This window comes from Cyanistes caeruleus, chromosome 3 (genome assembly GCF_971803275.1).
Source record: "Cyanistes caeruleus chromosome 3, bCyaCae1.hap1.1, whole genome shotgun sequence".
Taxonomy (NCBI): Eukaryota; Metazoa; Chordata; class Aves; order Passeriformes; family Paridae; genus Cyanistes; species Cyanistes caeruleus.
This window is the reverse complement of record NC_141703.1, coordinates 10,000,044-10,016,180: the sequence shown is the minus strand read 5'-3', so window position 1 is coordinate 10,016,180 and position 16,137 is coordinate 10,000,044. Positions and strand designations below refer to the sequence as shown.

At 40.1% G+C, this 16,137-nt stretch overlaps 1 protein-coding gene across 17 annotated transcripts in view; it reads right to left on the bottom strand.

The window, feature by feature from the left end:
* Positions 1-16,137, bottom strand: part of DMD (dystrophin) — a 1,136,032-nt gene that overhangs the window by 990,048 nt on the left and 129,847 nt on the right. The gene's annotated exons all lie outside the window — the stretch shown is intronic.

The window sequence follows — 16,137 nt, the reverse complement described above, 5'->3', positions numbered from 1 at the left end:
ATTACAGTGACAGTGCAGTTCATTACAGGAGGTTTCATTAAAGAACTGGTTTATTTTAAGAGAACAGCAGCAAAGAGCTGTCTTCAGGGATGGAGCCGAGTAAAAGGCCTGATTATGCCTCCATGAAAATCAGGCAGAAATTATGCAGGATTTTGACACTGTAACACAGGAAAATCCTCTTAAGAGACACAGGGAACAAACTGTTCTACTGTGACATGCATTAATAAGCAGGTGCAGCCCTGTCAAGTTATTGCAGGGTGACAAGCTTGGCCCTCCTGAGACCTGGCTTCCCATTCTCTCCTAGGGCTGGCAGTGCCCCAGCTCCAGCCCTCAGTGCTGGAGGAGGGACCCCAAGGGGGATCACAAATCACAGAATGGGCTGCACTGGAAGGGACCTAAAAGATCACCTATTTCCAACCCCCTTGCCATGGGCAGGAATGCTACTCACTAGACCAGGTGCTCAGGGACCCATCCAGCCTGGCAATGAACACTTCCAGGGATGGGTCATGCACAGCTCCTCTGGGCAGCCTGTTCAGTGTCCCACCACACTTAGTAAAGGATCTTAATATCTAATCTAAATCTACCTTCTTTCCATTTAAACCCAGTCCCTCTTGTCCTATCACTACACACTCTTGTAAAAAGTCCCTCTCCAGCTCTCTTGATCCCTTTAGGCACCTGAAGATGTTCTAAGCCTCCTCAGAGCCTTTTCTTCTGCAGGCTGAACAACACCAACCCTCTTATAGCAGAGGTGCTCCAGCCTTCTGACCATCTTCATGACCTTCCCCTGGACTCACTCCAACAGGTCCCCACCCTGCTTTTGTTGGGGGCCCCAGCGCTGGACACAGTACTTCAGGTGGGGTCTCGTGAGAACAAAACAGAGGAGAAGAAGCTGTGCCAAGGTGCAGCAACTGGAAAACAGGAGCTTTTCCTTTGCTTTAGAAAAGTGGGTGAAAACTCTGAGTACCAGAGTGGGGGAAAACCAACCATGCAGCCCACTGGTCTTCTCTTGCCATCAGGGCTGCAGCTGGCTCTGCAAAAAACAGTGAAGTGGGGTCTCTCAGCAATTTCTTTATTTCTCCTTCCCCTGCCAGTAAGACCAGCTCCTAGAAAACACCACTGCCTTCTGAGTGACTTGACATTTTTTTCATTATTCTGAGCCCATCACTTTTCTTTCACAAAACAAATAATCTCCAGTTTGGGATTAATCGACTAAAAGGTCACCTTGTTGCTCAGAGTTTTTAAAAACATAATCCAAATAAATGTGATATGGTAGTTTTTGTAACTGTGCTTCTCAGTCGAATCAGATATGCTGTCTCCTATTGTTACTGCAATTTACCTCCCTTGTATATGCTGCTAAGACAAGACACAATCAGCACCATCTATGACTTCAGGCGATGGGTTGATGGAAGAGTAATTTCTCATTTTATTTTTTTGTTGACACTATTTTCACTCTGCTCTCTGGAATGACAGCTTTGAGGTATCTGTGATAAAGATATGCAGTCGAGAGCATTGCTGGCTCAAAAATACTTTACCCCTAGAAAAATTGGTTCCAGTCTTCCAAAAATCCTATTTTTAATCTTCCTCCAGAAGGCAAACATTGCCCTTTTCGACTGGGCTCTGACAAAGTAGTCAAAGCCACACTCAAAAAGAGTATCTCCCTGCCATCATTTCCCCTTTAGGCAGGGGCAGTGGTTGAGTACAGTGACCTCTCTGCTTGTATGAAGTCCAGACACTCTGGGCTGTCTGTAACCAAGCCAGCAGCACAAGACACCTAGCTATTACCTCTGACTTATGACCATAACACCTCTTAAATGTGAGTTCCTTCCAGGTTGTTATCTTTCCTTTCAACAGCTTCAATGAAAAAGAATAGAGAGGGGCCTTAGGACAGATTTTCATCACTCCATGTGGTTGTCAGACTGTTTTCCTTTATTGACACTATGAATACATATCTCACTGTGGTTTCTGAAACATGTTTAATGCATGATATATTAAGAGCTGTAGAAAACACAATATTAAAATGCTAACATGAAAAATTATACCATTATGGCTCATTACATTCTCTGTTGCAGCCATCTGAACTGTGAGAAACGTACTGTCATCCTGTCATCTACTTCTATAAGATCTGTGTTCATGTTGTACATGATGTCATTTATTTCACAGATATAAGGAAGATAAAGTCTTCAAGTTCTGAAGTGGATCATAAGTGTTTGCTACCGGTCACCTGAGAAGAACACTCAATTCTAGATCTGCAGAATCAAAAAAACCCAAGGAAACTCAAGTTAAAAATCAAAAACAACCAACCCAGAGCCTGACATATATAGTGGGATTTCTATTTCCAGTGACAGTAGTTTATCTTGTACATTTATTCAAAATACTTCTATATATTCACATTATCTTTAAAGAAAATATGGAGTTTTTTCTTGACTCCAGACAGTTCTGGTCACTTGCATTTCTAACAGAGCTTTGAAAACACAGATGTCATCAAAAGTCTACCAAGAATCTCATGAGAGCACATCAGAACTTCTCTTTCAATGTTTTTTTTTCCCTGTTGCTATCTTTGCCTACCATTTGATTAAGAAAAGTTCACATGTTGCTGGAGGTTTACCACAGATATAGCTTTTACTTAAAAATGTTCATTGAAAACACCTGTTAGGTATTAAAAAGATCCAGCATAATCTGTCCAAAAAGCACAAGTCTGAATTCAAAGTACGTGCAAAAATACCTCAAAATGCCGTGGGCTTTCAATGCCTCTGTAAATCATATAAATTTAAATCTCCTACTTAGTAAACATTTTCTTATTTAAAAACCATTTATTGCCTCTGACCACTCCTACAAAAGCAGTAAAATGTCATGTATTTTAGATATGCTGATGTTGAGACAGACCTTCCCATTATATTAAAATACTGTAATAAAAATTCCCAGTTTTGCCGTGATGACTTTCAGAAAACAACCTGACATTTTGATATCTGCACCATTGCAGTCATTTATTTTATACCACTGTTTCATTTTACAGAAGTAAAATTAACTTAGATTAAACTAACTAATTAACTTAGATGGAATTAACTAATGAAACTGCCTGAAGACTGTCTCCTTCTCCAGTCCAATATATAATATTAGTAAAAGCTGATCATTGAAACCAGTGGTTTTGGCTGACAAAACTGGAGTCAACTGCACATCTTTACATATCCTCCCCCTCTCTGGATATCTCAGAGAGGGCTCCCTTAGAATTATGTACCACTGGTAATCCTCAAGTACATCCTCCCTGCTTTTTCTCAGGAACTCTCAGAAAAGCAGTCAGGTCAGGAAAACTACCTACAGCTAGTGTTTTCCTTATAAAAACAAACAAAAACCACCCCTTCAGAACCTTAACACATATTTCATCCTGTAAGGAAAGAGCCAGGGCTGAAGAGAAGGGGGGCCACACTGGGACCTTCTAGCACCTAAAGGGGGCTTATGAAAAGGATGGAGAAGCACTTTATATATGGGCAGAGAGGGACAGGACATGGGGCAATGGTTTTAAAGTGAAAGAAGGTGGTGAGTTCAGATTTGACATTAGAAATAAATTCTTTACTGGGAGGGTGGTGAGGCAGTGGAGGTTGTCCAGAGAAATTGTGGATGCCCCATCCCTGGAGGTGTCCAAGGCCAGGTTGGATGGAGCCCTGAGCAACTTGATCCAGGGAGTGGCATCTCTACTAAGGGGAGTATTGGGGTTGGAGCTACGTGATCTTTAAAGTCCCTTCCAACCCAAGACTATCTATAGAAAAATAATAATAAAAAAAAAAAAAAAAACCAAAAAGCAAACAGAAAACCAACCAAATAAAAAAATAAAACTAAAAAAAAACACCCAACCCACAAAACCACCCTTTTCCTAAAATAGCAACCTTTGTATCCAACCATTTTTCCAGCTCCTACTGCTCATACAATGAACACCTGCACTGTGCTTATTTTGGTTTAGCACTATTTTTTCCATATGCTAAACTTGTCTGTGCAGGTTAAGCAGCTTTCTGGTAAACCCATATGCATTTGTTGAGGGTGCATGGCCACAGCTTCCACTGGACAACCTGAGGCAGGACACAGAAGCCAATAATGGCCAGGGAAAGGAACCATTCTGCACATTTGGGCTTCCAGACTGCCAGTCCTGGCCCCTTTCGCCACTGTCCCCATTGCCAGCTCCCTGCCCTACAGGCAGGCAGCTAAAAAGGACTTTTTTATATATGACACAGAAATCATCATTAAAGAAACTGCACTAATGTGCTTTCTCAAGAGGTATCTCTAGCTAATGCTACAGGTAATTTATTGGGTCATACTGTACAAAGCTGTTCCCTGTAATTTCGTTCTTTTCATGCACTCTGGGCATTCTGCAGGGGTGGGAGAAGGAAAGTGAACTGCTTAAGGCACAACAATACCTGCAGCACATTCTTATGACTGATAAACACTATTTTCCCTTAAAATATCACAACCTTTGAAAATAGTTAAAATTAAATTCCAAGTCGAGTTTCCTGAAGTTATTCTTTCCCTGAGACCAACAAATGTTTCAGGTCTGGAGGGCAAACATACAGCACCAGTACGTTTCTGACTCATTAGTTTGCTTTTCTCTACAGGATTTAGATTGACATCTATTGGCCTAACTTGTGACATAACGGCCCAGTTCTTCAAATGTCAGCTCCATCGTCCCTGCTTTGTCAAGTTTCCCCTTCTATAGCAGCTTCAGACTCTGTGTTTTAAAGCAAAATATTCCAGTTTAGCTTTTAAAGCACAGCCTATGGATGTGAAAGCAATGTTCACATTATTTCCCACTTTTTACTCATATCATAGAAAAGATGAAAGCCAAGGATTATGATGTCAATCTTTAAAAAAGAAAACAAAAACTGAAGGGCACTAAACTGAGACTTGATGCTGTGTCAGTCAACTGATTCAGGTCCAAGAATTATTGGCATGGATAGTAAAGACACATTTATTTATGGGGACTTATTTAGAACATATTTCTAAGTTTAAGTTAAATTAAATGAAATTTCCCTATGCTTAGATGTGTACAGATTACATACATGTACACAGAATAGAGTTGCATATCTTTATTCAACTACCCTTTCTTCCATTTTTCCCCCCCACAAAATTCCTGTATGCAAACTGCAAAGACTGCAAAGCTCCAGGCTATCATAAGAATGTACACATCCCTTCTATCACAGAATAATTGATGGCTACCTCAACATCAGTGGTGGGTGAAACCAGGAACCAAACCATGGGTTTGGTGTGGTTTTATGTTTTTTATGGGTTTTATGGGGTTTTATGGTGCTTTTGTCCATAAAATGCAAATAAAGAGCCTTCTACTGCAGACTTGGAATGGACTAATTTAATTATTCAAGGCTTAACTTTTAGGAAGAGGTTGCAGATAGATCAGTAGTTTATTTCTTAGAAAAGGCCAATAGGCAAAGAAGATATATTCATGTAGTTTGGCTTTTCTCAGACAGTATAAAATGTACTTCTCAAAAAGGTTTACTATTACTAAAATTAGTAGTTCATTTTCCTAAAGCTCAGGAACATGCAACCTTCAAATTTCATTTGGGTCATGTGAAAGGAGCAAAAGGAAATTCAGAGGATTATATAGAAACATTTCTTCCTTCTTAGCCACTAGCAAATTAGTGTCAAATATGTTTTCTGACTTTGTTTCCTCTCTGGAGACAGAAGTAACACTTCTATAACTGACCAAGTTCCTTTAAATTCTGAGGTCATCTTAAAAAAGCCCCAACTTTTAATGTTAAGGTAAACTTTTAAACAATATATTAAATAATATATTAAACAATGTGCTATTAGTTTGAACTATTTTACAGCTTCTCATGGACAGAGAACTTTCTTCATCCCTTTCCTTTTGCACACAGACTGGTCAAATACTTTCAGTACCATAAGCTTCAGATAAGAACAGGTTCATAAAACCACAATTGACTCAAAATACATCGACCTTCTCCTACAATAGCAACCTGTACAATCCTCTGACTCTTGCCAGAAACCCAGGTTTTTATTATTGCTGCATTTTGCTCACTTCATGGGTACCCATTATGGCATGCTGTCAAAAGCTGAAGTGATGTGCTAAAAATCTTACAGCCCTTCATATTAAGGGTGCCTCAATGGGGCTTTTACAACCTCTGAGTAGAAGATGGCAACTCCTAATTCCAGAACTTTGGACTTCACTAATTCTAGAATCAAATATCTCAGAATAGGCTGACCTCATTAATAGAACTGACTTAACCAATTTGTCACAAACCAGGGAGTACAGCTACAAGAAGTGGTTCATTGTTCCATTTAATTTAATTAACTGCTTTCAGATGTGGCTAATGCTTTGCAAACTGTTGTCTTTGTGCTTTTAAAAATTTAGAGTCTAGGTTATGCTCATGTACTGCTGTATATGACTTAATTTTTTCTGAGTTTCAAGATAGGAAATCAGGTTTCATCTCATTTTTCTATAAATTGCAAGTGGAAGTTTGTATTGTTTCTTGAAATAAATTTATAAATTATAGAAATGACTGTTTTTAAAACCCAAGCACATAGTCATGCAAAGTCAGTGTCATGCCTACACTGCCATGTGCCATCTAAAACACTGTAATAAGAAGCAGCAGGCTGCACTCTCTGCCTGACCAACAAGGGGCCTGAACTCGAGGAAGTTTACAATTGTTTGGGCTATAGTGTGGTGCTAATAACTCCAGGGTCATGGGTTTGGCTCCCATAGGGGCCATTCACTTCAGAGATAGTCTCAATGATCCCTGTGGGATCCCTTCCAAATCCAAATACTCTGTGTGACTCTGAATTGAGTCAACAAACACAAACAACACCAGGACCCAAACAACTCTAGCCAGATGAGTCTGAGGTGAAACCCTTTCAGCGGTGACTTCCTTGGCTGTCCAAAATTACTTCACAACAAGCTGCTTGTTCTGTAAATCTGAAAAATCCAGCATTTTTTGCCAACACCTCAAACATCTGAAAATCACCATGCTAGGGGCCACATTGCCTTCATTCCTGACTGACACCAACCATGTCTGCCTGTGTGCCAGGGAGAGCCATGGGTCAGCTGCGTCTTCCTGGGCAGGACAGACCTCGAGGAGAGAGAACTGACCCTCTCAGCCCTAAGTCACATCTCTTGAGGACCTTGGAAGAGATGTCAGTTTTCCCCTGGCTTCACTTTATCAGAAACTCTTACATCAGTCTTAACAGCTGCTTAAGCCCCATGACACTTATAAACAAAACCACTGATAAACATTTTCAAGTAGTAGTATGGAACTGAAGGCTTTATTTTTCCTCCCAAGAAAATTGTTCCTTCATACTTGAAAATGTGCTTAAAGGAAAGGCTTTTGTTTGCTTGCTTTTTGTTATTTAATCTTCCTCCTACATCTGTTGGGTCTCACCATCTTTGATGAAAACAAATACATTTTAACACAGGCATAACTACAGAAAAAACTGACTGCAGCAGCGCAAGCTGCAAGTACTTTGATAGAAGTTAGGAGAATGAGAGGTTTTTTTTACCTCTCATTACCAAGAACAATGTTTCCACTTATTTTCCCAAGTATTTCCACTTGATACTCTCTCTGTCCTTAAGATCAAAATCAGGAATGTTGAACCAGTGGTGCAAGGTTTACACCTTGAGTGAGGAAGAGGGGACATAAAGAGACCATGGGAGGCTCAGGCTGGATCTTGGGAATCCAAGATCCCTGGGGGCTGCCACACAAGGCTGAAGGTTCCTGGGGTGCAAGCCCCAGCCCTGTGCAGCCACTGACCCTGCTCTGTGAGGCACAAACCACCCCAGTTCCCCTCCTGGGCTGTTATATTCCCACTGCATGACTTCACTTCAAAGTGAAACACCCTTGAATTGTCAGGTTGTCATGTTCATGCTAAGCCCTGCAGTAGGCTCCTCCCTGAAGACACAAGTGAGATTGATTGCACTTGTGATTTGTTCATTTCCACAACTATCTCACCATTAATATCACTCTCTCATCCATTTGCAACACCCGATAAGCACAAAAAATTGATTACAATGTCCGATTCATCAGGTAAAATCGTCTGGGATAGTTTTGTGGGATTTTTTTTCTTTCAGACTCCCTATCTTCAGATAGGAAGGGAAAAGAAAAAACAAAAAAAAAAATTACAACAAATGGTGTTTCAAAAATTAATTAGTTTAACAAGAGGTAGAAAAATGTCTAACTTCATCACGGCTGCTTTGTGCCAGTGTAAGAAATTATGTGGTTGCCTTAGTGCAGGTTCTAATTTATGTATCGAAAAGTGCCATATCTCAAAGTAGATTAAGATAGCTACATGTTTCAGCTTTAAGTGCTCATCAAGCCAAGAGATAACAGAACTGATGAATGGGACATTTCAGATCCTTAGAGAAATGAGCACTATTACATAAAAAGTGTGATTTGAATTTGTCTTTCTGCTTAGGCTGTGCCTTCCTAACAGAGTTTATAAATAGAAACAGAACTTTAAAAATCAAGAGCTGCTACAGTGCTTTTTCCTTCATCATCTGATCACAAAGTATTGGACTTACACAAATCCATATATCTTGCATTGAAATAATCTGCATGTTTTAGTCACTCCTCCCCAAATCAATTTATTACTGAGCAGCAAATGGTAAATGAAGTTATTATTTCAATCTGACAAAAATGAGTCTTATGGTCATTATCTATAAAAACAGAGAGAAACCAAAGTCCTTTAACTGTCAAGAAGACTGAACATAAAATAACTCTGTGCTCCAGAGGATGGGAATGCTATGCCACTAGTTTTTAATAAAGTGATTTCTACAGACTTAGAGGCTCAGAAATCAACTACTGATGAATCAATCTGCTTCCCCTGCCGGGATATCAGAACAGACAGGGCCACTGTAACTGCAGAACCAGACAGCAGCAGCTCTGTTAAGGCAAAGGCTGTATCATTAGGGGACATTTGAGAGCATTCATTCAGCCCTGTACCATGTTCTGCAGACAGCAGTTTTCACCCTTTCCTAGCAGGATTCTCCTGTCTGAGTCCTTCCCACAGCCTGCCGTTCTTCACAAGCTGCTCCCCAGGAGTGTCTCCAACAGGATGCAGTCACCAGAACAGACTGCTCTGGTACAGGTCCCCTGAGGGGTCACAGGTGCTGCCAGCCAACCTGCTCCAGCACAGGATTCCCAAGGGGTCACAGCCTCCTTTGGGCATCCACCTGCTCTGGTGAGCAGCATTCCATAGGCCACAGGTACCTACCTGCTCCACCATGGACCTCCACACCTGCCTCACCATGGTCTTCAACATGGACAGCTCTGGCACCTGGAGCACCTTCTCTCTCTCATTCTGCAGTGACCTTGGTGTCTGCAGGCTGTTCTCACATATTCTCACTCCTCTCTCCTCTGGCTGCAATTGCTTCAGCGCTGTAACTTTTTGTTCCCTTCTAACTTCATTATCCCCAAGACACTGACGCTGTGCCTGATGGGCTCAGCCTTGATGGGAGGCAGGTCCATGCTGGAGCCAGCTGGCACAGGCTCTGTCAGACACCACAGAGCCTTCTGGCAGCTTCTCACAGAAGCCAACCCTGCGGCTCCCCTGCTACCAAAGCTTCGCCACACGAACCAGTCCAAGAGACTGGAGTGAGTCCAGCAGAGATCCAGGATGGTCAGGGCAGGAACAGAAGTCCTGAGAGGAACAGCTGAGGGAGCCAGACTTGCTTAGCCCAGGGAAGACACCAAAACCAGAAAGAGACTTGTTCAAAATGGCAAAATAAACAGAACCATGTCCATCATGTGAAGACTGAACTGAATTCACATTGCTACGCTCAAACACACATGGCAGGCACACTATGCATAACTACCACTTAATCACTCACAAATACCAAGCTCTCAAATCCTATTTCAGCCTGAAATGTATGGAAATTATCTGCTATTTTAAGCATCCTTGTCACAGGCAATTATAACAGTCTCTCAAGGCCAATGTTTTCAGAGTTTATGAGGAGTTCTCAGGTACAACACGTAGAGGAAACATGCTACAACTGTTTCTCTGGATGATTTATAGCTGGTTTGTAGAATCCATTCTGCACAGAAGTAGTTTTAAACAACTCGTTTGTATACCACAAATAGAAAAGATAAACACTTCTTCCATCTGTACAAGATAATCTTTCAGGTACAAAACAATCTGATCTCAGATAAATGGCAGGAGCAGTGCCATATGTTTGCAGTTATCCAGAATGCTGGCTAAGTTCTACCTGAAGTTTTAGCTTTAACTGCCAAGATAAAAAAAGATCTTTCAGAAAAAAAAAACCAAAAACCAAAAAATAACCAAACCAACCCCTCCCCAAAAAAACCAAACAAAAACCCCAGAACAAAACAAAAAAGAAAATCAAAACTCAACAGTATTAAAAAATCTGAAAAAAACCCCAAATCAAATCAAAATAACTCATCCCTATTCAAAAACCTTAAACAAAACCAAACAAACAAGAAAAACCTCAACATAAAACACCCCTACCCCTCAAAAACAAATGAAAAAGCCCACACCACCAAAACCTTTCCTTTACAAATCCTTACTACTTTCACGGGTAAAAATACTTAGTTTTATGTGGTACTGGGCCATGTGGAATTTCAGGTCTGCCAGAAGAGAAAAATAATTCAGGACCTCAAGGTTTCAACTTGATTTCAGTTCTAAAAATAAGGAACTGGCCGAGGTTCAGAATAGATGTAATATAGACCCTTATCTAGCCTGAACTAGCTTAGCCCTAAAATTAATTAATATGACAGCTTTAGTTTACTATCACAGTAGTCTGAAAAGCACTCTATAAGTTTGCCTGGAATTCTGCCAGAGACAGTACAGAATTTCTGAATGACAAAGGGTGTTTCTTCATAATAAGAACTTTTTCGGAGAATAACTACAAATAGATACCTATGTCTTCAACCTAATAAAATCACTAACTTATTGCTTACTAGAGCAGCTGGATTTTATGATTGAAAGCAAATTATTTTCTATCACTCAATTTATCTCAGCATGATTAAAAACCTTAAATAGTTACAAGCTATGACAGAGAATTATTTCCCTGGAAAATACTTGGGTTTCAAGTTTGAACACTTCTCCACATAAATAGCTATGTATATGAAAAATTCCACTCAACCTTGAAGAGGTATTTCTGAGATCTGTTCTCAGGATGTGGGACATCAGCACTGCAGCAATTACTAATAGGAAAAAGCAATATACTATTCAGCCCTACTGGAACTAACTAAAAGGATAAATAAAGGCAGGAGCAGTGCCTTAGACAGGAACATGAGCCAAATTAAGTCTCCCATGATAACTCAACAAAACTTTAATATTTCATACCCACTGTTCCACTGCAACTAATTCTCTTGTGTTTAGGAATTAGCCAGAAATTACAGTGAAACAAATATAAATTCATTTTCCTCTTGGAGAGCTCAATGTGGGTACTGTCATAATTTTGTTACAAACTGCATTTTTCAAATGTTTATTGTTAGCCCATGCATTTTAAATATCATATTTAAAGCATCTGCCCTAAACTGACATTATTTTAAATTAATTTTAAATATTTTGCTTGAAGTTAGCCTTTTTATTGCTTGCTCCCTGCATACTATAACATCTTTCTCAGATAATTTATAAAGTACTCGATTGAAGGCTGGGAGAAAAACGAACAGAGCAAAAGAGTCAAGAATTATTACTTTTTTGGGTTCACTTCTGAAAGCTGTGAAGTTTTGGAAATGTTTACTCACAGAAGGCAGCAAAATTGGGTTGCAAGTCCTTTATCACTGAGTGAATATTCCCATTTATGCAAAAGAAAATAACCCAACCCTCCATTGCCTTTTTGAGATACATTAATTGTTTCAGACATACAAATTTCTTGTTATGCCCTAGAAAGATGTCTGAAAATCTATTTTAGATACTTCACAAAACCTGCTATTAAGTTATTAAGTTTTGGGTTGTTTGGGGTTTTTTTATTTAAATTAACTGAATTCTCAAAATAGTTGCTTGGCAAAATATTCTTTCAGTTTAGTGACAGCTTCAGAAATAATGGTTGTTTTATTCTGGGAAGATTTAGGTGAGCTTTCCAGGAATAAGAAAATTAGGAGCATATTTTGGAAGCTTGTTCATTTTTACTGCATTTACAAGTCTTTTCCTCTTTCTTTGCAATTACAATAATCTGGTACAACAGTCTCAGATATTTATTCGAAGCACACTAAATTAGCTCAGTTTTCACTGAAGTCTAATATTGCAATCTCACTTCCTAAAAATGTACAGAAGAAGATTCAGTAAACTGCCTTTGTTAAGAATTTCAGTACCTCTGCTGTGAAAACCCCTGGGAGGAAAGGTGGTGACATCACTGCTGCAGCCCTCAGCTTTCATCCTCCCCTTCTCGGTTTTTCCTTCACCTTAACAAACCCTGCCCTAATTACCTAGTGAGAAACTGCGTGTGTTTACACAGGGGGAATGATGCTGTTGGCTCAGGCAGATTTATATGCAGGTTAAGTAACACCCACTCACATGGCCCCTTCTAGGACTCAAGGCTGGTCTCACAGCACAAACAGCGTCTTCACCCGTTCTTTAAAAATCATCCTTAAAATGGTATTACACTCTTTTGTGTTCCTTTACACCACTGCAAATTTGCAGAGAAGTAAAGGCTCAGTACTGCCAGTACTCCTTGGAATGGATGAGAAGGACAGTGACTCAGGCTGGAAGGGACCTCTAAAGCAGCACCAGCTACAGGAAGTTGAACAAGGCCAAGGGATGGGATACCACAACCTCTCTGAGCCTCTGCCCCTCTGTTTGGGTACCTTCACAGTGAAAAGCATTTTCCTTACCCCAGATCTGGCTCTCCTGCATTGTAGCTCATGTAGCTCTCCTACTTTTGCCATATAACTCTTGGCTCAGCCTGTTCCCCATCAGGCACAGCAACAAATGTCCCTGATCTCTCTCAGCAATTTCTCACCCGTCTTCTAATCCAGCTCATATTTCACCAGTCTCTCTGGATGGAAACTACGGAAGACAAGGTCACAGGCCTTGCTGAAGTCAGAGGTAGGCAACATCACCTGCTCTCCCCTTTCCCACACAGCCAGCCAACCTATTAGAGAAGGCAACCCAGAAGGTCAGGCTCATCTTGCCCATGCTAACTCCACGCTGGCTGTTACAAATCACCTGCTTGATCTTTGTGTTTGGAAATGGTTTCCAGCAGGATCTGCTGCCTAACTTTCCCTAGATCCTCTTCCTTGTCCATCTTGGGGCTGGGACCAATGTTTGCCTCTTTCCTGTCATTGTGAGCCTCCTTGAAGCTGACACTGAGCAGCCTCACAGTGACCCCTGTCAGCCTCTCTGGTGCAGCCTGCCTGCTCCATTGGACCTGGGGATGTCCAGCTGGCCTAAAAGCCATCAGTCTTGATCTTTCTCCACTGTAGGTAACTCTTCACTCCCTCAAGCTCTGCCACTTGGCTCAGAGGCTGAGTTAAGGGCAGAATGTAACAGGAAAAAACAGGAAGACACAGAAAAAGCTGAGGTAACCAATGTGTCAGTACATCCCCTGCTCCTTTGTGGGCTCACATTTCCCTTAGCCTTCCTTTTGCTGAAGGCTGTGTACAGAAACTTGTACTTTGGTCCTCATATCCTTCAGCTAAGTTGTGGCTTTCCTACTCCATCCATGCAATCTTGGACAACCAATCTGGGTTCCTCCAGGGTAGCCCAGAGCTTCTACCTCCTTTGGTACACTTGTTTTTACAGGTCAGCTCTGCTTGTGCTGACCTCCTGCCACAGTCACTTGATTTCCTGCAGCTTGGGAAGGGCTGTCCTTGTGCTCTGAGCCACTCTGCCCTCTAGGGCAGCTTCCCATGGGATCCTGCCAAGCTCAGATCTGTTTTCCTAGATATTCTAAATAGTTACTGGATTTTACAAAATTCTTTACATTAAACTACTACAGTATTAATTTAACAAAAATGTTATTAATCATAAAATCCCCAAACCTTGGCAAATAGATTAACTACACAGATTTTTTTCTGTTGCATATATTAAACTGCCTTGACTTTCTCAGAGCCTCAAATAAACCAGGAATCTGTATTTGTTAGTCTCAGGAAACAGTACAGACTCAAAGAAAGACTGCAAAAGGAAAGATCTGTAAAAAAGAAAAATTTAGAAAAAAGCAATATTATGCTAAGGCTGCTATTTTTGTACCAACTATGTGGACATGTGGGTTCATTCTGAACCTCTGACCATTTGATTTCAAATAAAATTACTTATATGAGACTGTGCCAAAGTCATTAGTGAAGCTAGGTCCTAAAGTCAAGATGAAATACAAGTTTGTCTGGGAAAAAGAGCCAAATCTTTAAGTCATTCTACCACTTACAAACTAGTCAATATTGTATTGGCTTTTCTTTGACCAATCTTCAGTGACTTGTGTCTAATTACAAAATTTTGTCCCCACAAACATTCAATTATGCTGCATAAATATTTCCTAAAACTTGACTGGAAGTACAGAAAGAAAACAAGTCAATTTGTACACTGCTGGTGTCTCTTGCAGTGTAATTTTTACACATACCACACAAGCAGATAGAGTTTATACTAAATATACTCAATGAAAATAGCACTTTATAAAGGATATAAGAGAGGCCAGAAGACTTGTCACCACTTTCCTGTAACCATCTGGCTTTTTGAAAGATAAACCTGTGCTTGGGATTACTTCTGGACAGAGGCTGCAGGTGGCAAACAAAGGAGAGTCAAGAGTAAGATGGGAACACTGTGTTACTTCATGCTTCCTTGGGCAATTTTGTTGTTATCAATCTCACCTGTTGTCACTATTATTAAAGAAAATAACTTGCACATCTGGAAACAAAGTGGGAAAGTTTTTCTGGGTAATTTAATTCATTATTTTTGTCTCAAAGATTTGTACCTACAGATAGAATCACAGTACGTAAGCTGATGATGTGCTGAACCTTAGTGTCTTTGAAAATTAAGGTTCCCTTTCAGTACTTCCTGCATCCCCTGCAATGAGAACTTCTGGAGGATTCAGTGCTGAATCTTTCAGATAGATTTTACGTGGTTTACTTTGGGTTGTACAGAGATACAGTTGGAGCCCTGTAATCTTCCTATCACACCCAGCTGGAAGCTGCCTGGTACATCAATCTAATGCAGTTGGAGCCTGCTGCTTACAGCCCATCCCCATATCCATCTATCAGTTGTATGTCCAGATCAATGAGAAAGTGATTACTCTGCTGGGAAAAAAAAGTGATAAAATAATTGTAATAGGCATCTGATGACTAAAACACGCTGATCTACCCTAATGGAAATGCCAGCTTTACAACAGAACTTCGGTACATAACAAAATGCTGTGGATGATACATAATATCTTGCTAAGTATCCTGGACACAGCTGTTACATGAAAAGAGAAATCATACAACTCTGTCTCTCTGTAAAGAAATACCCAGAGGAAAGGAAACATTAGAAACATGAAACACTTGCTTTTCCAATAAAAAAGTCGTCTCATTGAAAAAGTCTACCTTTAGCTAATTTTTAAATTAATGTCTTTAATACTCAGAATGTTATTAAAATGTTTAATAGAAGATTGAAACTTAATATCCAATTTCACTCAATGTAACCTGAAAGCACTATTAAAAATAATTAAGCTGAAGAAGAAGAAAATATCTCAGATACTCTGCACATGTGAGCACAGAGCTGCATGAGTCATAGGAGAGAATGACAAAAGCACAAAAGATTGGGCTGGAAATTGAGCCAAAATTGAGAGCAGCTTCAGAACCAGAGGACAGAGGAAGAATTACAAGGAGAGCCAAGTCTGGGCATATGCATGAAAGACCAGTTTGCCTTTCTGTCCACAGGCCTAGAAACAAGCATGTAGTGAAAAATTATTTACAGACGTGATAACTAAAAGGCTAATTACTATGTATAACAGGTTAATCACCCAAACACACAGTAACAGGTTAATCATATAAAGCACTGTAGAATTACTCAAATAAGGAATTAAAGTTATATTTATCCCTACTCATCCTAGGGTTTCTATGGAGTCGGTTTATTTTGCATTTCTTGGGTATTAAACTGTTTGTTAATGTGCATGTTTTCTTCGTTTTGCCCTGCAGGGCAGATATAAATACTGCATTCATTAGCTCAGATGTGCTCTTTTGCTGTCATGATTTATCC